Raw genomic sequence first — 23,694 nt, 5'->3', positions numbered from 1 at the left:
GGTTTCCCTTTGCTACTTCATGAAATGATCAAGCTTGTTTTGCATTGAAATACAGAGGATGACGTCAGAGTAATGGCGGAGTAGGAAGCGATACCGATAAATCTCCCCCAAAACTCAACAAGATCTTCAACCAGAAACAGAAAAACCTATACTTGGAGCTTCCAGATTCTTCGCAATACACCCAAAGGTATGATTGAGTGAAAAATTGGCTAAATATATAACCAAACCCCGAAGGAAATAGGGAGTAAGAAATGCTCCGCCTTCCTCACTAACCTAAACAGGGCGGCTTTCTCTGGTAACTGTGAATATAGAAACTGAGGCAGGCAAAGGGGGTGAATAGATCCAGGCCCCCGCAGCAAAAACGGCCGAACCAGGCTGTGGCTCAGAGATCCAAGCCGAGGAAAATCTGATCCTGTGGCAACCCGGCAATACAAGCTAACACTCGCGCCAAACCCAAACAAAGAAAGACAAGCGGAGCGGCCATTTTACCCGGTCTCCTGGTCGGTGCGCAGTTAGTGGAAGAGAGATTTCTTCCTAAGCCGCGGAAGTGGGTGCCCGTGTTGCCCCACGGAGAGGCAGGGTCAGAGGCCTTTCTGTGGGCTGAGGGCAGAGTCTCTGGGCAGCCCCAGCACCCTGGGAAAGCCACGCACGGGAGGGAGTGAGAACTAATCCCAACGGTGGAGATTTTCCGTGCTGGAGGCTGTTTCACTCAGAGGGAACCGCAGCCGGCCTCATATCCTGGTTTGCGCGCGCAGATAAGGAGTGAGCGATTCCTCCGAGTGCCTCGGCAGTGCGCGCCCGTGTTATCGCAGAGAGGGGCAGAGTCAGGGGCCTTTGTGTGGGCCAAAGCGGAATCTCGGGCCGCCCCAGCGCCTTGCAAAAACCGCACACGGGGACGGAGCGAGACTCAATTCCAACGCTACAACTTTTCCCTGCGGTTGGGGGTTTCACTCAGAGCGTGAGACTGCTGGCCGGATATCCTGGTTGCAGACAGTGAGTGAGAGTTTCCTCCAAGCGCCCCGGAAGTGGGCGCCCGCTTGTGTTACCGGATAGAGTGGCAGAGCCAGAGGTCTTCGAGTGGGCGGAAAGCCCGCCTTATTATGCTAGCAGCTCTGACTGACTGAGCCTTACCCAGAGCCCTGTGCTGAGTGGAAATAGAGTGGGGAGTTGCCAGCAATTTGAGCCTCTTACTATCCAGGCAGAGGCAGCAGCAACCCCATACCTGGACTATCAGGCTACTAATTGAGGAAGGAAAGACTAGGAGAAAGGCTCCAGGAACACGGACTCTCTCACTGTCGGAGCCTATAAATGCTAATGAGCCTCGACTCCCAACGAGAATAAAGCACAATACATGACATTGCCATAGAGACTTATCAACTGCAAACCTCTACCTGAGCGTGCCAAAGGGGCAGAACCTGGGGTACAGAGTCACCGACCAGGAAGAGGGAGAGAAAAGAAAAAGCAAGAAGATAACCTCTCAAAATCAAGAATAATCTGCAGACTTTATAACCTATCCCATTTTATTATATTTGTTCGTTTGTTTCTCTTATCTTCATTCTTGAGACTTTTTTTTCCTCCTCCAATTTGGCCGATTAACTCTCTACCGGTCTTACTCTCTCCTCTCCTTGAACTACACTACCCATAAGTGTTACATCTCCCATTATCATTTCTCTTCTCTTCCTTTCTCTCTATGAGGGTTGCACTCCAAAACCCTTAACTCTCTCTCTCTCTCTCCTTTCTTTTTTCTTCTTTTAGTGGTTCCCTCTTTTTTTCTCTCTCTCTCTTTCTTTTCTCCCTCTATATTAGTTTCTTCCTTTCCCCTTTACATCTCCTCTCATTCAAACCTCAATAACAAACAAATTATCTTATCTGGGACTCAAACCTATGTTTGTGGCATTTTGGGGGGTTTTTACTTCACCTTTTTAACTCACTACCAGTGCTCCCATCCCTGGCTCTCCATATTATCTAGTTCTTGTTCCACTAAATACAATAGTAAGTTTTTAATTTGTCCCCCCATTTTTCCATTTTCCTCTTATTCCTCTCATCATAACTCTTAGAAAACCAACACCTAAAAGCAAATCATTTTATTCTTGACCCAAATTTTTTTCCTTATTTGCTTTTTGTGGGTCCATACGCTCTTTTTTTTTTCTTTTCTCTTTTTTTTTTTTTTTCATTTTTTTTTTTTTTTTTTCTTTCTCTCTTTTTTGCCCCTTTATTACTTTTCCCCAATTCAGGCCCTCCATCACAGGCATTGTTTGTTATAACTCACAGTCCACCACAAGATTTTCTCAAGAAAGATGGGAGAGGAGAGGAGAGGAAAAAAAGAGGGGGGGAATAATTTCCTTTTTTAAAAATTTTTATTTTATTTTATTTTTCTTTATTTCATTATTAATTTTTTTAAAAAAAACAACTTTTTTCGATTTGTTATTTTTTTATTTTTTTTTAATTTTTTATTCTTTATTAAATCTCATTAATACTATCAACAAAACCACCCTCAGATGCCATTAAGGAAGAGAAAATCGAATATCATGGATACAAAAGAAAGAGAGGTAACACAGCTAGATGAGGAAAAATCTATGGAGAAAAAATTTAATATATTGGAAACCTTGGAGCTAAATGACAGAGAATTCAAGATAGAAATCCTAAAAATCCTCCAAGATATACAAGAAAACACAGAAAGGCAATATAGGGAAATCAGAAAACAACTCCATGAACACAAAGAATATATGTCCAAGGAAATTGAAACTATAAAAACAAATCAAACAGAGATGAAAAACTCAATTCACGAGCTGAAAAACGAAGTAACAAGCTTAGCTAATAGAACAGGTCAGATAGAAGAGAGGATTAGTGAAATAGAAGACAAGCAAACTTGAGGCACAACAGAGAGAAGAAGAAAGAGACTCAAAAATTAAAAAAAATGAGATAGCCCTACAAGAATTATCTGACTCCATCAAAAAGAATAACATAAGAATAATAGGTATATCAGAGGGAGAAGAGAGAGAAAATGGAATGGAGAACATACTTAAACAAATAATTGATGAGAACTTCCCAAGCCTGTGGAAAGAACTAAAGCCTCAAGTTCAAGAAGCAAACAGAACTCCAAGTTTTCTTAACCCCAACAAACCTACTCCAAGGCATATCATAATGAAATTGACACAAACCAACAGCAAAGAAAAAATTCTCAAGGCAGCCAGGGAAAAGAAGAATACAACATATAAAGGAAGGCCCATTAGATTATCATCAGATTTCTCAGCAGAAACTCTACAAGCTAGAAGAGAGTGGACCCCAATATTTAAAGTCCTGAAAGAGAGGAACTTTCAGCCACGAATACTATACCCATCAAAGCTATCCTTCAAATACGAAGGAGAAATAAATACATTCACAGATACAGAAAAGATGAGGGAATTTATCATCAGAAAACCCCCACTCCAGGAATTACTAAAGGGGGGTTCTCCAATCAGATACAAAGAACAAAAAAAAAACAGAGCCACAAGTAAAAGCTCCAAGAAGAACACAATAAAACCAAATTTAAACTGTGACAACAACAAAAAGAAAGAGGGGGAGAAGACGGAGATTAACAGTAGCAAAGGACGATGAAGTGCAAAAGTACTCACAAAATAGTTCGCTACAATGAACAGGGTAGGGACCCTTTTCATTACTCAAAGGTAACCACCATTGAAAAAACCACCACAGAAGCACATGAGATAAAAAAGATAGCAACAGAGGAAAGATGTATGGAATACAACCAAATAAAAACAAAAGATAGAAAAACGAAAGAGAAGAATCAAACAAGACACAAAACTAACAGAAAGCAAGATATAAAATGGCAATAGGGAACTCACAAGTATCAATAATTACACTAAATGTAAATGGATTAAACTCACCAATAAAAAGGCACAGAGTAGCAGAATGGATTAAAAAAGAAAATCCAACTGTATGCTGCCTACAGGAAACTCATCTAAGTAACAAGGATAAAAACAAATTCAAAGTGAAAGGCTGGAAAACAATACTCCAAGCAAATAACATCCAAAAAAAAGCAGGTGTAGCAATACTCATATCAGATAATGCTGACTACAAGACAGGAAAAGTACTTAGAGACAAAAATGGCCATTTCATAATGGCTAAGGGGACACTGAATCAAGAAGACATAACAATTCTTAATATATATGCACCAAACCAAGGAGCACCAAAATATATAAGACAGCTACTTATTGATCTTAAAACAAAAACTGACAAAAATACAATCATACTTGGAGACCTCAATACACCGCTGACGGCTCTAGATCGGTCATCCAAACAGAGAATCAACAAAGACATAGTGGCCTTAAACGAAACACTAGAGCACCTGGATATGATAAACATCTACAGGACATTTCATCCCAAAGTGACTGAGTATACATTTTTCTCCAGTGTACATGGATCATTCTCAAGAATTGACCATATGTTGGGCCACAAAAACAATATCAGCAAATTCAAAAAAATTGAAGTTGTACCAAGCATATTTTCTGATCATAAAGCCTTGAAACTAGAATTCAACTGCAAAAAAGAGGAAAAAAATCCCACAAAAATGTGGAAACTAAACAACATACTTTTAAAAAATGAATGGGTCAAAGAAGAAATAAGTGCAGAGATCAAAAGATATATACAGACTAATGAAAATGACAATACGACATATCAGAATCTATGGGATGCAGCAAAAGCAGTGATAAGAGGGAAATTCATATCGCTTCAGGCATATATGAACAAACAAGAGAGAGCCCAAGTGAACCACTTAACTTCCCACCTTAAGGAACTAGAAAAAGAAGAACAAAGACAACCCAAAACCAGCCGAAGAAAGGAGATAATAAAAATCAGAGCAGAAATAAATGAATTAGAGAACAGAAAAACTATAGAAAAAATTAATAGAACAAGGAGCTGGTTCTTTGAAAAGATCAACAAAATTGACAAACCCTTGGCAAGACTTACCAAGGAAAAAAGAGAAAGAAATCATATAAACAAAATACAAAATGAAAGAGGAGAAATCACCACGGACACCGTAGATATACAAAGAATTATTGTAGAATACTATGAAAAACTTTATGCCACTAAATTCAACAACCTAGAAGAAATGGATAAATTCCTAGAACAATACAACCTTCCTAGACTGAGTCAAGAAGAAGCAGAAAGCCTAAACAGACCTATCAGTAGAGAAGAAATAGAAAAAACCATTAAAAACCTCCCCAAAAATAAAAGTCCAGGCCCTGACGGCTATACCAGCGAATTTTGTCAAACATTCAAAGAAGACTTGGTTCCTATTCTACTCAAAGTCTTCCAAAAAATTGAAGAAGAAGCAATACTTCCAAACACATTTTATGAGGCCAACATAACCCTCATACCAAAACCAGGCAAGGATGGCACAAAAAAAGAAAACTACAGACCAATATCTCTAATGAATACAGATGCTAAAATACTAAACAAAATACTAGCAAATCGAATACAACAACATATTAAAAAAATAATACATCATGATCAAGTGGGATTCATCCCAGAATCTCAAGGATGGTTCAACATACGTAAAACGGTTAATGTAATACACCATATCAACAAAACAAAAAACAAAAACCACATGATCTTATCAATAGACGCAGAAAAGGCTTTCGATAAAATACAACACAATTTTATGTTTAAGACTCTCAACAAAATGGGTATAGAAGGAAAATATCTCAACATGATAAAGGCCATATATGATAAACCATCAGCTAACATCATATTAAATGGCACTAAACTGAAGGCTTTCCCCCTTAAATCAGGAACAAGACAGGGTTGTCCACTCTCTCCACTCTTATTTAATGTGGTACTAGAGGTTCTGGCCACAGCAATCAGACAAGACAAAGAAATAAAAGGCATCCATATCGGAAAAGAAGAAGTAAAGGTATCACTTTTTGCAGATGATATGATCCTATACATCGAAAACCCCAAAGAATCCACAAAAAGACTACTAGAAACAATAAGCCAATACAGTAAGGTCGCAGGATACAAAATTAACATACAGAAGTCAATAGCCTTTCTATATGCCAACAATGAAACAACTGAGAAGGAACTCAAAAGAATAATCCCCTTCACGATTGCAACAAAAAAAATAAAATACTTAGGAATAAACATAACAAAGAATGTAAAGGACTTATATAATGAAAACTATAAACCATTGTTAAGGGAAATCGAAAAAGATATAATGAGATGGAAGAATATACCTTGTTCTTGGCTAGGAAGAATAAATATAATCAAGATGGCTATATTACCCAAAGCAATATACAAATTTAATGCAATTCCCATCCAACTTCCAATGACATTTTTTAAAGAAATAGAGCAAAAAATCATCAGATTTATATGGAACTATAAAAAACCCCGAATAGCCAAAGCAATCCTAAAGAAAAAGAATGAAGCTGGGGGCATAACAATACCTGACTTCAAACTCTATTATAGGGCCACGACAATCAAAACAGCATGGTATTGGCAGAAAAATAGACATTCAGACCAATGGAACAGAATAGAAAGTCCAGAAATAAAACCACATATATATAGTCAAATAATTTTTGATAAAGGGGCCAACAACACACAATGGAGAAAAGAAAGCCTCTTCAATAAATGGTGCTGGGAAAACTGGAAAGCCACATGCAAAAGAATGAAACTGGACTACAGTCTCTCCCCCTGTACAAAATTTAACTCAAAATGGATCAAAGATCTAAACATAAGACCTGAAACAATTAAGTACATAGAAGAAGACATAGATACTCAACTCATGGACCTGGGTTTTAAAGAGCATTTTATGAATTTGACTCCAATGGCAAGAGAAGTGAAGGCAAAAATTAATGAATGGGACTACATCAGACTAAGAAGTTTTTGCTCAGCAAGGGAAACTGATAACAAAATAAACAGAAAGCCAACTAAATGGGAAATGATATTTTCAAACAACAGCTCAGATAAGGGCCTAATATCCAAAATATACAAAGAACTCATAAAACTCAACAACAAACAAACAAACAATCCAATAAAAAAATGGGAAGAGGATATGAATAGACACTTCTCCCAGGAAGAAATACAAATGGCCAACAGATATATGAAAAGATGCTCATCTTCTTTAGCTATTAGAGAAATGCAAATCAAAACGGCAATGAGATACCACCTCACACCTGTTCGATTAGCTGTTATTAGCAAGTCAGGTAATAGCAAATGTTGGAGAGGCTGTGGAGAAAAAGGAACCCTCATACACTGTTGGTGGGAATGTAAAGTAGTACAACCATTATGGAAGAAAGTATGGTGGTTCCTCAAAAAACTGAAAATAGAACTACCTTATGACCCAGCAATCCCTCTACTGGGTATATATCCCCAAAACTCAGAAACATTGATACGTAAAGACACATGCAGCCCCATGTTTATTGCAGCATTGTTCACAGTGGCCAGGACATGGAAACAACCAAAAAGCCCATCAATAGATGACTGGATAAAGAAGATGTGGCACATATACACTATGGAATACTACTCAGCCATAAGAAATGATGACATCGGAACATTTACAGCAAAATAGTGGGATCTTGATAACATGATACGAAGCGAAATAAGTAAATCAGAAAAAAACAGGAACTGTATTATTCCATACGTAGGTGGGACATAATAGTGAAACTAAGAGACATTGATAAGAGTGTGGTGGTTACGGGGGGGAGGGGGGGAATGGGAGAGGGATAGGGGGTGGGAGGGGCACAAAGAAAACAAGATAGAAGGTGACAGAGGACAATCTGACTTTGGGTGGTGGGTATGCAACATAATTGAACGACAAGATAACCTGGACTTGTTATCTTTGAATATATGTATCCTGATTTATTGATGTCACCCCATTAAAAAAATAAAATTATAAAAATAAATAAATAAATAAAAAAAAAATAAAAAATAAAAAAAAAAAAGAAATACAGAATACCAGGGATGATTTTAAATTTAAAAATAGAGAAAACCTATATATTTTTACTGCTAATTTGCCCATAGTTAAAACTGCTGTCATGTATGCTAAGAAAACTTTAGAAAGTTTTTGCTGATTACTTTTATTTACTACTTCATTGCCACATATTGGCTTCATTTTATACAAAATAGAGCGCACTTAAAACCAAAGAGAAGATATCAGGTTATAGTTTTACATACCCCACCCATCATGGACAAAATAAAGGAAAAAGGTATTTTTGTATTTGCTAAAAATGTCACATCCAAAAATAATATGAATCTGTACTGAAGTCCCTCAGCACAATATTACATGAAAGTAAGCATTTCTTCCTGTTTATGATCCTTTCAATTTAAACCAGTATCTGTCTCGTTTTCCAAGGTATGCCATTTTCTTTCAAATTATATAGAGTAATAAAGTGAAATTTCCACAGTAGAACAATTATATTGCAAATGGGGAAAATCTTTATTTTCTGAAGCTCTTTCTTTGGGGAAAAAAAAAGCTCTGTACTTTTTCAGTACAAATTAACACTTAAGTTCATATCTTTTTTTTTAAATAAATTTAAAAATGCATTCATTAAGAGAGAGGTCATTATTGGAAAACATATCTAAAACTAATTATTATCAGAATAAGTGACTGTGCTAACAGCAGAACAGTTGATTAATTTTTTTGTTACAAACACTCATACATGAATATAATTATTAATTTTTGTTAGTCTCTTTGCTGTTAAAATCTTCCCAGAGATCATCTAACATATTACGTTCAAGAACCAGTTTTCTAATTGATAGAAATTCAGTAGCAAAAGGTTATATGACTTGAAGAACACCATCCCACAGCACAGATCTGACAACCCCTGACTATGACCTGCTCCCAGAGGAAACTGATTTAATGCTTCATCGCACACAGAACAGTGTGTATGAATCACAAAACCTCTGGATAGATTAGTGACAGGTACATCTGAATAGTTTGCTTCTAAGTCGCTTATCTGCAGCCGAGCAAGCTTGTTTCAACCTCACTTTCAAAGATAAACCACATGACATGTTGCCCTGGTATATTCTCACCAAATAAACAGCCCCCACCATCTGTTATTGGGGGTGAATATCCCCTTATTACATCAGGTACTGTGACAGCAAATAGGATAAAGTGCAATCTCATATGTTAGTGGGAAATTCATCAGTCTACAAGAAGCCTCATGTCTTCTCTAACTTTTGTAAGCTCTGTATCTCTTGATTTTTTTACTTTTAATCTTGACAATTCTGATACCTCAGAGTTGTAGACATAACAAAAGTTCAAAAACAAAAGAGAAGGTTATCAAAGACAAATTATCAGAGGACAAACAGAGAGAAGAGATGCCAACAATTAATAAATTAGCTGAAAAACAGATCAATGAGAGAACAAGAAGAACGGCAAACCAAGCTTTTACTTTTAATAGACTACTCATTCTATTTGAAAAAAAAGTGAAAAATTGAAATGCTAAATATATGGAATACTGGGTATAGAAAATATTTAAAATAAATTATATACAAAATAATATGTAAATGCTTACTTATAAGGGATTTTATTTGTATATCTTGTCAACTATAAATAAATTAGAATGTTTAAACTGTATAAAACTGTTTTAAACTGAATTTCAATGACTAGCACACATGTATTTTTTTCTTCAAAGTATAAATTATTATAATTATTTTAAATTGGACAACAAAACATGAATCAGTTCTCACTTGCTGCATTTCTTATAGTGTACAATTACACTTAATGACTTTCATTACATATCTTAATAAATGGCAGGTCATATCACTACTTCAGTTCTATAGCATAATAGTATTCAATAGCACAGATTAATAACACTCACGTTTTAGGGTCCGTTGGTAGTCCTTCTCATGCAGAATCAGGGCTGAGCTTTCTGAGCAAGTCTGCATTAAATCAAAATGACAAAAAAAATCTTAGTTTCCCTGGACACTGCCACTGAGAATGCATGCAAATAAACCACTTTAGTCAAGGGAGAATAAAATGCATTAAATACTACTGATTTGTAAATTTGGTCCATTTAAATGTGAATATATTTACCCCTTCTCCTCCTCCCATATCTTTGCTAAATTTCTGCCTGGTTAACTTAATTACTGTAGAAATTTAACTATACCCATGGTCAGTTAATAAAATTTAGATCTGGGATTAACTTTCATAATTATAAACAATGGTTGGACATATAGAATTGGGAGAGGCAAGGATGATGCTGGGAAGGGAAAAATAATTTAATGTACAATATAATAGATTTAGTTAAATTAACTGTTGTGCTATAGATAAGGTTATCCATAGTGTTCTAAATGTGTAAATAAACATAAGCAAACACTTTAAAAACATTACCGATACCATATCCAAAAAGAGTTTGGAGAATATAAATAAATTTACTTTCTTTGAAATAACACAGGTTTAATTAGATTGGACATATGTCCTTTATAGCCACCATAATTTAAGCAACATTAAATGCCATTTAAAATGTGCAAGAATTTTAGTTAGCAGGCATTAAAATGATTATTTCTTCTCTATTTAGCTACTATGTTTATATTGAGGCATTTATATACAATGCACTTTAACATTATCAGTAATTTCTTTGAAGCTCAGTAAATGGAGAACTAAAAATTTCAATTAAAACATTAAACTCTACATGTGTATCACCAAATATGATAACATAGTTAATTTTCTCTGCATTACAAAAATGTAAAAACATAATCAGAACAACTAGTTTGAATATTTACAAAGTCAAATGTCATGTGTGTATTAGTCAACATTTTATTCAACATATAAATACACAGTCGTGTAATAGGTCTTAATTACTACATGTCAAGAGTTTTTTACTATACAGTGGAGTGTTCACATTTTAGAGTTAATTCAACTAAAAGGTTTTGCCTAAAATGGTCTTACAGTTCCCCTCGGCTTGATTAAATGAACTTCAGACTAGCTTCTTTCTGAGTCTAGTTCCTGAGCTCCTTTTCTTAAAGCATTTACTTTAAATTTGGAATTGTATATTATTTTTCTTCCTATTTATGCTAGTTTTACAACCCAGGAATGTCTCTCTCCGGGATTCTGCAGCCATTTCTTTGAGATGTAATCAGCGAGAAAGATGCTACATCTATCTACCTGTGTCTATGTTAACAACAAGCACTGTTACCCATAGACACAAAGGACAGACTGACAACTGTTAGAGGGGAAGGTGTAGGGGGCCTGGGTAAAAAGGTGATGAGACTAAGAAAAAAAAGAGAACGTTATAGGTAGATAACTGTCTGGTGATTACCAGAGAGAAGGGAGGTGGGGGAGGTAGGAGAAGGTAAAGGGGGAATAAACGGTGATGGAAGAAAATCTGATTTGAGGTGGTGAACACACAATACAATATACAGATAATGTATTATAAAATTGTATACCCAAAACCTATATAATTTTGTTAACCAATGCCACCCCAATAGATTCATTAAATAAAAAAATACAAACAATAAACACTGTAACAAACACAGATGACCTAACCACATTAGCCAACCTCTTATATCAGATTTCCTAGTATTTTTTACACAAACCCATTTCTGATCTTAAAAACTTCCCACTTTTTATTTTAGCAGTTAAGTTTAATATCTTCCCCCTTTTGCAACAGTTTTGAATAAAGTTTATTTAACACCATTTAGTACAATTTTTTTTTCACATTCTCAAATGTCTATTATGTGTCAGATACTAGTAATTCAGTGGTGAAGACAGACACCACTGTACTTGCCTTCATAGTACCTGCAATCTAGTGGGAGGCTGAGACGCGCAAATTGACATTTAAAATAGAATGTGATCATTGCCATGATACAAGAACAGAGCAGTGCACCTAAAAAAAGTAGACTAGGTGCTAAAAAGTATAGTAGAATAAATGCCGTTGACTCTATCACTTCACGGATGATGAGGTATGATTCAGGTAAATTTGAACAATGAAAATGCTCCGGGAAGAAGGTCCAGCATTTGTGAAAGTCCGAAGGCAAAACTAGCATTTCAATGCAAAGAAAAGTCTGATCAGAATGGGTGGATTCTATACAGTTTATATAGGTGAGTGGCAAAAAGTGAGACTCAGATGTAACTGGAGAGAGAGAGAAAAAGGTGCTCGTTCAATCATGCAGCTGTTCATTTTTCTTTCAATCAACACATTTATAATGGAGGCAATATAACAATGTTCAACCCACGAGCTCTGGTAATCAGACTATCAGGCTTTGAAATCTGACTATCTCAGAAATTGTATGACATTAGGCAAGTAATCTAACCCCATTTAACCTCAGTTGCTACATTGCATAAATGGGATGATAAAAATAACCTAATAGGGCTTGTGTGGATTAAGAGGGAAATTCCACATAAAATATTCAGCGTAAGTCTTGGTACTTAGAAAATAGTTGATGATGGTAATGAGGATGAGGATGATGACATTAAAAATTAAAATATGACCTGACCTGGGGTGACTGAGTGGATAAAGTGTTGACCTGGAATGCTGAGGTCTGTGGCTCAAAACCCAGAGTTTGCCTGCTTAAAGTGCATATGAGAAGCAACTATAATGAGTTGATGCTTCCTGCTCCTTTCCCCATGTTTTTTTTTCTCCCTCTTCCCTCTCAAACTAATAAAAATATAATATTTTTTAAAAATGAAATTAATCAATAACGATATTGATGATGAAGTATATACTCTATGGGCCATGAGAGTCACAGTGAAGAGTTTGAAGAAAAATTGCTGAAGCATTTTTAAAATGGGAAGATATTATCAAGTTTATATTTTAAAATAACATTCCGATTACAGTTATAAGAATATTTTGAAACTTAAGGGAATTTGTATCTAAGCCTGAGAACAAGTAGCAATAGGTAAAACTGAGTAAATATCTGCAGTTAATTTGTGAAGAGGTGATAGGTTTACAACAGGATGACCTAACAATAGGAGAGTATACCTCTGCTTATTAACATGGTTGTAATTATTATTATTATTATTATTATTATTTTTAAGTTAGAGGAGGCGAGATAGCGAGACAGACCCCCATATGTACTCCTATAGGGATCCACCAGACAATCCCCAACGGGGCCAATGCTCGAACCAACCAAGCTATCTTCAGGGCAAGCAACCTCAACTGAACCAATTGAACCACGGGCCTTGGGAGAAGAAGAGAGAGAAAAGAGGGAGAGGAAGGAGGGGAGAAGCAGATGGTTGCTTTTCTTGTGTGCCATGGCCAGGAATCAAACTCAGGACATCCATATGCTGGGGCCAATGCTCTGTCCACTGTGCCAGCTAAGACCTGGTTGTAATGATTAATAGTACAGATTTTCACTTGTTAAACTATTCCTGTTTAATTAATATACTCTGTAACATGTCTTTGTGGGCATCAATTAATACATTTTATAAGAGGAGTTTTATCTAATCAAGCAAGTCAGTTGAATGGATGTCATTTCCAGTATATAATATGGCAGTAATCATAAGAGAAAGAACTAATATTTATTTTAGCTTCTTTATATATACCGTAGTCTCCTATTATCCATGGTTTCACATTCTGCGGTTTCAGTTACTGGTAGCAACCACAGTCCAAAAATACTGAATAAAAATTCAAGAAATAATCAATGTTTTAACTTATGCACTGTTCTGAGCAGCATAATGAAATCTTACACAGTCCTGTTCCACTTCACCCTGGACGTGAATGCTCCCATTGCCCAGCATCTGCACACTGTATATACTACCTACCCATTAGTTACTTAGTAATTGTCTAGTTTATCAGAATGTCACATTATCTTAGTGCTTATGTTCAAGTAACCCTTATTTTATATAAAAATGGTGCCAAAGTGCAAGAGTAGTGTGTTGGTAATTCAGATATGCCATAGAGAAGCCATAAGTGTTTCCTTTAAATGAAATGTCATTGTAGTACAATAACATATTTTGAGAAAGATAGAAAAAAAGACTACATTAACATAACTTTTATTATAGTCTATTGTTATAACTGTTTTACTTTATTGTTATTATTGTAGATAATCTATTACTATTTATTTTATAAATTAAATTTTATAAGTATAAATGTACAGGTAAAAAAACATTATATTTAGGGTTTGACATCCACTGGGGTTCTTGGAATGTATGCCTGGAACAAGGCAAAAAGCACACACAAAAAAAATCAAAATAGCTTCAAAAAGGAAAGGATATTTTAAAAAGGAAAGGTAGAATTTAAATAATGCACCTATTTGCCTTCTTGAAAATTGAACACAATCTACATTAAAGAAAAATCTGTAATAGTACATATTTTTGTTATCTGTTCAATTAGATATAACCAATCTCTTGCATTTATTAAACATATATGTTAAATGTTTATCCATCACAAATAAATTGGCAATTAGCAATATTCTGATGAATTCCTATTATATTTAAATGAAAATCTAAAACTCACTCTTTGCTATTGCTTTTGTGATTATATTCTTTCCTATAGTATACTTGCACACACATACACACAACACATTCACATATATAGCACTTCCCAATATCCAGATACTCTCATTAAAATAGTTGTGTTTTCCTCAAATGCACTAGATCTATAGTTTCTTTTGCTGGTGTAATCTTCACCCAAATTTTATAACACCAAATATATCACGTTTATTTTGTCATTTTCTACTCCATTTTGTTAATATTCTTTGATAATATTCTTTAAGAGATATATGGTACTCTTTTAAGAAAAAAATATTTTTTAAAAGCAAAGATGTGTCATTAGAAGCCAAGGTTCAGATAATCGACGCTCTTGTATTCACATTCACAATGTAAAGTGCAAAATTTGGACAGTGAAGATAGGTGGTAGAAAAAAAAAAGCCATATAAAATATGGTGTTGGAGGAAAGCCATGAGGATATCCTAGACCACTAGAAAGGTGAAGAAGTGGGTCCATTAAGCCTACAACATTGCTAGAGGCAAAAATGATAAAACTGAAACTGTCATTCTTGGGCACATCAGGAGAAGGCAGGATTCTTTGGAATAGAAAAATATTGGGAAGAACAAAAGGCAGCAGGAAAAGAGAAATACCAAATATGAGATGAATGGACTCGATATAAGGAATCATAAGCATGACTCTACAGGAACTGAGCATGGCTGTTTAGGACAGGACATTGTAGACAATACCCATAGAGTTGTCAGAAGATGGAACCAACTCATGGGCAAATGGCACACATTACATTTATTCTCTTTTTTTCTTCTTTCTTTCTTTCTTTCTTTCTTTCTTTCTTTCTTTCTTTCTTTCTTTCTTTCTTTCTTTCTTTCTCTCCCTCCCTCCCTCCCTCCCTCCCTCCCTCCCTCCCTCCCTTCCTTCCTTCCTTCCTTCCTTCCTTCCTTCCTTCCTTCCTTCCTTCCCTCCTTCCTTTCTAGAACTCTCCCTCCTATTATCATTCCTGGCATTCTGGCATTGCCACTCTTCCCACCTCCTTTAACAAGATCTGGTAGTAAAGAGTCTCTTTTCTAGCAAGAGTCATAGTTGCTATTTTACGTGTATTTCTATGATTATTGACAAAATTATTAGCACTTTACATTCCACAAGGTCAGAAGTTTTGTTGGCTTTTATGTTGTAGTATATCCTGAAGAAGATCAGAATATGTCACCCTAATATATGTCATTTTCAAATACGGATTACTTTGATCTGATGTTAATGGAAAGTCAACATTTCCAACAAAAATCTCAGAGTTTCTCTTATAAGACTAAAGGCAGAAACTACAGAGAAATGAGGACTGCCAAAATTCCTCTGGGAGATTTTTATGGCCATAAAGAAGAGGAAGAGTCACCTCCAAGATGAGTCTTCAAAGCAGGTTACTAAAGTAGCCCTTATCCTTTTAGTTTCCCCACATATTTATATTTAGCTTCTTACAATTTACCCTCCCCCAAATGCCCAAATCCTCTTTAGCCCAGTCTATTGCCCTTTATTAAAAATACTATATAAGTTTCCAAGTATTACCACTTCCTGAAGGGGGATTCCTTATTTTTTGTGGAGCCTCATGTATATAAAATTAAAATAATGAAACATATTTTTCCCTATTAGTCTGTCTTTGGTCATGTAATTTAAAGATCTCAGTACTAAATCTAAAACAGTAGAAGAAAAGTTTAATCCTCTACTATTATCTCCAGCATCTAAAACAATATCAGATTCAATAAATATTTGATGAATAAATGATATGTTACGTGGCAAGAAACCATGCACTTGCAGTGATTGATTCATAAGAATAGCCAATAAAAATTACTGATTAAGGCCCTGGCCGGTTTGCTCAGTGGTAGAGCATCAGCCTGGCGTGCGGAAGTCCTGGGTTCGATTCCCAGCCAGGGCACACAGGAGAGGCGCCAATCTGCTTCTCCACCCCTCCCCCTCTCCTTGCTCTCTGTCTCTCTCTTCCCCTCCCTCAGCCAAGGCTCCACTGGAGCAAAGTTGGCTCCGGTGCTGAGGATGGCTCTGTGGTCTCTGCCTCAGGCACTGGAATGGCTCTGGTTGCAACAGAGCAATGCCCCAGATGGGCAGAGTATCACCCCCTGGTGGGCGTGCCGGGTGGATCCCGGTTGGGCGCATGCGCGAGTCTGTCTGACTGCCTCCCCATTTCCAACTTCAGAAAAATACAAAAAAAAAATTACTGATTAAAATTACAAAGATAGGTTGTTGTAAAGAGCATGTCCCGTATTTTATGTTGTCCTTCTCATAATACTGTTCCTAAAAATTAGATGAGGTTTAAATGTAAATAATAATAATAATAATAAATGAAAAAATAAGTAAATAAATGGATGATAAATAAATAGGTAGATAAGTAGGTAGGTAGATAGATTGACAGATAGAGATATATGAAAAATGATTCTAAAAAAAAAGTGAGATTGAAATATAAGTCCAGGGCTTTTTTGGCAGCTTTGTAGTCACCAAAGTCCCAGGAGTTTTTCTAATTTTTCATGCTTAGCCAATGGCTTCTACCTTGAAGGTTTATGGAATATTGTTACTCAATTACAGCCTTTTCAGGTTCCAAGAAGCAAAAAAAAAAAAAAGAAAAAAAGAAAAGAAATGGCAAAAAAACTAATATATAGTACTAGCTTATTAGGCTCCTATAAAGGGCTATTCTATACACTGACCTATAGCTTTAGGTTACATCTTATTGGAAACACCTTTCAGAACTGAAATGTGGCTATTTAGATCATTCTTTTGCCACCTGAAACAATATAATGATCTATTAGTAAGGTAAATGGGAGACATGAAAAAAAATTATTATGAAAAATACCCATTTTAAATTTAGGATTTTGACCAAAAAATCTGTGTTTTCATTTTTGCCAAACATTTAGGAAATATTTCTTGGCAAAATAATTTTTATTACATATTTTTCTTGAAACCTCCTGCTACAAATGTTAAACAAGGGAAGTCAGGGATTCAAACTGCACTCATGATTTAAAATATCAAGGACTGTAAAATATATTATGTCAACACAAAGATAAACCTCAAGTGCATCTTTGATGTTCACATGGAAAAATGCAAGATGATTTCTTATACTCTACTTTCAAATATATTTCCATCAGCAACCTAATAAGACTTCAACATGTTATCTGCCTCCAGTCCCTGACTACACTCTTCTCAAACTCTTATGAAGCTTCATCCAGTCAATTACAGATGTTACAAACGACTGACAGTAAGCCGCAGCAGCAGGAAGGTATTTTCTTTGCTTTTGAATGTGCTTTTATGTGTCTGTGGGCTTATTATGAATGAATGCTTGCTGCTTTGGCTATTCTTTTCATACCAAACAATGAAGCCACGTAGGGATGACCTGAATTGCGAGAAATGGGAGAAGTTTGGCAGCTCTACCATTTTTTTCATTCTGCTTCTTTGCTAAAATTTCCTGTTCCTTATTCTAAGCTGAAAACAGAATTATCCACTCGAATGAAATGAGGATTTCAGTTTCTTAAATTTATTCTGTATCCCCTTTTCTCTCAGAAAATAACCTGCTATTTGAATTTTAAAGGCAATTTCTTCATGAAAATCAAATATCTAGAGTAGAACATCAAGAAAACAACCACTAAAGGGAAATACGGAGGCTCTTAATAAACTTCTGAGAGGAAGATGTTCTGTCTAACGTATCATTAGTGAATCTAAATTTAAATAAAATTATATTTGTGTTCTTACTTTTAAATTTATTTTAGTGACTCTTTTCTCAAAAGAGAATTTGTTTTCAACTGATTAGGTAAGGCCCTGAAGAAAGAAATTGACTACTTTTATATTGCATGACACCTATGCAATTTCAAAGCTTACTTTTGAAGAAAAAAGTACTGAAAAATGGTGCTTTTAAAATTTTGCCAAATATGGTTAAGAAATGCAGTTAAATAAAACTAAATTATCCTTCTCTCCTATTTGTTTTGAAGTATTAGACATGTTCCAAATAATTCCACCTTATATACATTTAATTGATATATTCAAAAAACCCTAAAATACAAAAGACTTAGTTGAAAAAAAGGTCACTTTTTTGAGTGTTAAATACTCAGAAATACATAGGTCTCTCTCTTTTTTCAGTGTTTGTGTCTGTATAGGGATGACATCTAAAAGACCAAACATAAGTTTTTCCAAAAAGAGGCTGCTGCCCATTGGGCTAATTATGTGACATCTTTGGCTATGAAATAACACCTTCTTCTATTTCAGTTTGTGACTATTTGGGACAACAATTTACAGGTACATACATTTCTTTTAGCTAGTATATATCCTATAGCAATTCCTAAAGAAAATGTTGATTAAAAATCATTAAAGAAATATTCCAATATTTATGCAGCATAATCTCAGTTGTTCATTTTTTCTTTTGAAAATGTTAACACAAAATATTTCAGACATATCAATATATTTCAACATAATACTAAGATAATGTAATATATTAATTTTTAAAAATGTTAGGTCTACCACATATAAAGTTCCTTTTCTTTGCATTACAAAACTGTAAAAACAATCAGAACAACTAGTTTGAATATTTAAAAAGTCAAATGTCATGTGGCTATTAGTCAACATTTTATTCAACATATAAATACACAGTCGTGTAATAGGTCTTAATTACTATATGTCAAGAGTTTTTTACTGTACAGTGGAGTGTTCAAATTTTAGAGTTAATTCAACTAAAAGGTTTTGCCTAAGATGGTCTTACAATTCCCCTCGGCTTGATTAAGTGAACTTCAGACTAGCTTCTTTCTGAGTCTAGTTCCTGAGCTCCTTTTCTTAAAGCATTTACTTTAAATTTGGAATTGTATATTATTTTTCTTTCTATTTAATTATTATTTGATGTTTTGATATACATATGCATTGTGAAATGATTACCACAATTAAACAATTTAACACATTTACAAATTCACATAATTACCTTTTTTTTCTGTGATGAGGCATTTAAGATCTATTCTTTTAGCAAATTTTAGTTATACAATGTAGCCTTTAATGACAATGATCACCATGAACTATGTGATCTTTCCAGAATTTATGTTGCATAACAAAAAATCTACCATTTTATTAACATCTCCCTATTTTCTCCATTCTCCTGGTACCACCAATCTATTTTCCACATTTATGATTTGGCATTTTTAGATTTGACATATAGGTGAGATCATGCTGTATTTATCTTTCTCTGCCTAGCCTATTTCAATTAGCAAAATGTTCTCCCGGTTCATTTATAGTGTTACAAGTGACAGGATTTCTTTTGTAAGGCTGAAAATTTGATTGTATACTATTTTTCATTCAATTGTGTGTGTGTGTGCCCATATTACATCACCTTTTCCTTATACATCCTTTCCTCCGTGGAGAATTAGGTCATTTTCATGTATTGGATACTGAGAATAATACTGCAGTAAACATGGGAGTACAGGTATGTTTTCAAAATAATGATTTGGAATCTTTTAGATATGTGCCCAAAAATAGAATTTCTGGATTACATGGTAGCCCTATTTCTAATTTCTTGAAGAACTTCCATACTGTTTTTCATAATGGCTATACCAATTTTCTTTCCCTTTTCTATTTATCTTGTCAACAGATGTTATCTTTTGACTTTTTGATAATATTAATCCTAAAAGGTTTGCTGTTATACCTCATTGTGGTTTTGATTTTTATTCTCCTAAGGAAGGTGGTGTTGAGCATCTTTTTCATATGTTAACTATATCTTCTTTGGAGAAATGACAATTCAGTTTTCTCACTTGTTTTTATTCATGTTTTTTTTTATTATTGAATTGTGTAAGTTCCTTATACTTTTGGGATATTAACTTCTTATCAGATGTACAGTTTACAGTAGTCCCCTCTCTAATCCACAGGAGATACATTCAATGAACGCAGTCAATGCCTGAAACTGCAGGTAGTACAATACCCCTATATATATGATGATTTCCCCTATTTCTACACACCTACGATAAAGTTTATTTTATAAGTTAAGCACCATAAGAGATTAAAAATCATTAATGATGATAAAATAAAAATTATAGCTATATACAATAAAAGTTTTGTGAATGTGGTTTCTTAAAATACACTGTACTCACGTCTTAAAGAAATCACTCCATGGTTTCTCTTTGGCATATCCAATTAGACAACATTTCTACACTTGGTCTCTGGGCCATTATTAAGTAAAATAAAGGTTACTTGATATGAGTACAGTGATTCCTTTGACAGTCAAAGACAAGTGGGTAGCACATACAGTGTGAATACACTGGGTCAAGGAATTATTTATGTCCTGGAAAGGACAGAGCAAGACAGCATGAGGTTTTATTATGCTCTTCAGAGGGCCATGCAATTTAAAACCTAAGAATTGTTTATTTCTAAAATTTTTCATTTACTATTTTTCACACTGAAGTTCAGTGCAGGTAACAGAAACTGCTTAAACCAAAACTGCTGATATGGGGGGGGGACTACTGTATGTATATTTTCTCCCATTTCATAAGATATCTTTTCATCTTGTTGACTGTTCTATTACTGTGTAAAAACATTTTAGTTTGATGATACTTGTTGATTTTTTTTCTTTTTTTGCCTGTACTTCAGGTATAAGTCTCCTTCTCATCCCCCAAAATCATTGCTAAAACCAATGTGCAGTAGCTTTTTCTTTTCTTCGAGGAGTTTCATGGTTTTAGGTCTTATGTTTATATCTTTAATTTATTTTGAGTTGCTTTCTGTGGATAGTTTAAACAGTGTCTAATTTATCCTTTTGAATGTGGGTGTCCGGTCTTCCAAGCATCATTTATTAAAGAAACTATCATTGTATATTATTGATGTTTTTGTCAAAATTAGTTTACATGCATTTGAATATTTATGAGTTCTCAATTCTGCTCCATTGGTCTATGTGTTTGTTTTCATGCTAGTACCATACTATGTTGATTAATATAGCTTTGTAATATAGTTTGAAGTCAGGAAATGTAATGACTTTGGTCATGCTCTTGTTCAAGATTATTTAGCTATTGCAGATAGTTTGTAGTTCCATGTGACCTTAAAGATTCTGCTTCGTACCTGACCAGGCAGTGGATAGAACATCGGACTGAGATGCAGAGGAAGCAGGTTTGAAACCCCAAGGTCGCTGGCTTGAACGTGGGCTCTGCAGCGTGGGGTCACTGGCTTGAGCGTGGGATCATTTAAATGACCTTATGTTGCTATCTTGAGCCCAAAGGTCTCTGGCTTGAAGCCAATGGTCACTGACTTGAGCAAGGGGTCACTCTGCTCTTCTGTGACCCCCCAGTCAAAGCACATATGAAAAAGCAATCAATGAACAATGAAGGAGCTGCAATGAAGAACTGATGCTTCTCATCTTTCTCCCTTTCTGCATTTCTGTTCATATCTGTCCCTCTCTCTGTATCTGTCACAAAAAAAAAAAAATTTTCTTTATATATCTATGAAATTTTGCAACATGGAATTTTAATAGATTGATAAATTCAATGTGCATTAAATCTGTAGATGACTTTTTGTAGTAAAAGTATTTTAAAAATATTAATTCTTCTAATCCATAAATACATAATTTTTCCATTCATTTGTGTCTTCAATTTATGTTATCAGTGTTTTATAGTTGACAGTTTATGAATCTTATACAACCTTGGCAAATTTTATTAATAACTATTTTTAATGTTATCATAACTTATATTTTTAAATATCTTTTGAAGATAGTACACTGTTAATGTATAAGAAAACAATTGATTTTTGTATTTTGATGTTGTATCCTGTGACATTACTTAATTTTCTTCTTAGTTCTAACAGTTAATTCATGGAGTCTATATATAAAAATATTATATTTGTTATACCAAAATTAAGCATTTGTGTTCTTAAAAGGCAGGTTAAGAATTAATTGTAAGATTGTCAATAATATATCTAAAATATACAACAAAATCATACAAAGTCACTAAACTTTTGCTGAATAGTAATGAAATTCTCAAAAGGCAATGCTTGCCTAACTAAGAAGTATAAGAAATGAGTCCCAACTTCATCACTAATTTGAAAAAATTAAATTAACACAATAAAATACTACCTTATATTCACCAGGTTTGCATATTAGAATTTGGTTAACACAAAATGTCGTGAAGAATCTTAAGAGCATAGCTTTATGCTCATCAGGAAGTATAACTTACTCTGGTCTCATGCCTGGCTGCCAGCTTGACTGTATCAGCTCACAAACTTACTGCTGTAAGTGCCACAGGTTCCTTCTCTGTGGCACCTGGTGGTTTCCCTTGCATTACCTACCTTTTTGACACTCAACTGTGTATTCATTATTTAGTTTATGGTAGTTTATCTGATATTCTCAAATGCTTTTGTCAAAAGTAGAAGGCCAACCTTGAAGGAGAGCCTCATTTTGCCAGGACAAGTTACATATGACTCTAAGACCAAACCATTCCATTCTTCTCTCTACTATAATTATGTTAATAATTTCCATGTTCCTTTGAAATTCACCTTATATAATGTAAAATCAAACTACATATTACTCTTTTCTAAGAACATTTAGAAAATATAAAACAATGTTTTATGCATTTTTGTAGTTTCATTTTACATTATACATTACTTTGTTTTCTTGCTAATTGGAGAAATGAATACAAAATATCTGCTGTTCAATTTAAAGAGCTACTTCTTTTTAAGCTTCAATAGACTATTTTTTAGATTCATTTCTGGTGTTTAATTTACTTCGTAAACACAGTTTTAGTACTATTTTCTCTAATTTTAACTTAACTAGATTGCTAATAGGTATTACTCTAAATCTACCTTAATAGGTTCTTTCTTTTCTATTTATTGAGTCCTAACTCAAATCTTTCCAGTGATCTATTATATATTATATATATAACATATAATATATATATATTATAGTGTGTGTGTGTGTGTGTGTGTGTGTGTGTGTGTATATATATATATATATATATATATATATATATATATATATATATCTGATACTAGCTGTACCTGGCCATGGGTTGCTGTGGCTCAGTCTGGTTAAATGGAAAAGAAAGAAAAGAGAAAGCGCACATTTCTAATATGTTTAATTTCACAATACTTGTGGGTATACAATATTTTTTGTTGCTCCATTGTCTGTGCAGATATAGAGACTGTCTGGTTTTCTGACTCTAGAACACTCAACATATAATTGTCCATGTGAGAAGCAATCCGTGACTAGATCTAAACCGCACAATTCCAAAGATTGGCCCTGAGCTTTGTTGATGGTGATTGCAAACGCCAATCGAATTGGGAACTGCAATCTTTTAAATTGTAATGGCATATTC

The 23,694-nt window shown here is 34.6% G+C and overlaps 1 protein-coding gene across 1 annotated transcript in view; it reads right to left on the bottom strand.

Annotated features, from left to right (window-relative positions):
- The window catches only part of MGAT4C (MGAT4 family member C), a 537,929-nt gene that overhangs the window by 421,658 nt on the left and 92,577 nt on the right, over nucleotides 1-23,694 (bottom strand). The window contains exon 2 of the mRNA XM_066254797.1: nucleotides 9,819-9,879. The gene's annotated coding sequence lies outside the window, so the exon portion shown is untranslated. The remainder of the gene's footprint in view (nucleotides 1-9,818; nucleotides 9,880-23,694) is intronic.

The sequence above is a fragment of the Saccopteryx bilineata genome, chromosome 2 (genome assembly GCF_036850765.1).
Source record: "Saccopteryx bilineata isolate mSacBil1 chromosome 2, mSacBil1_pri_phased_curated, whole genome shotgun sequence".
Lineage (NCBI taxonomy): Eukaryota > Metazoa > Chordata > Mammalia > Chiroptera > Emballonuridae > Saccopteryx > Saccopteryx bilineata.
The sequence above is the reverse complement of the archived record's forward strand: the minus strand, read 5'-3'. Positions and strand labels throughout refer to the sequence as shown.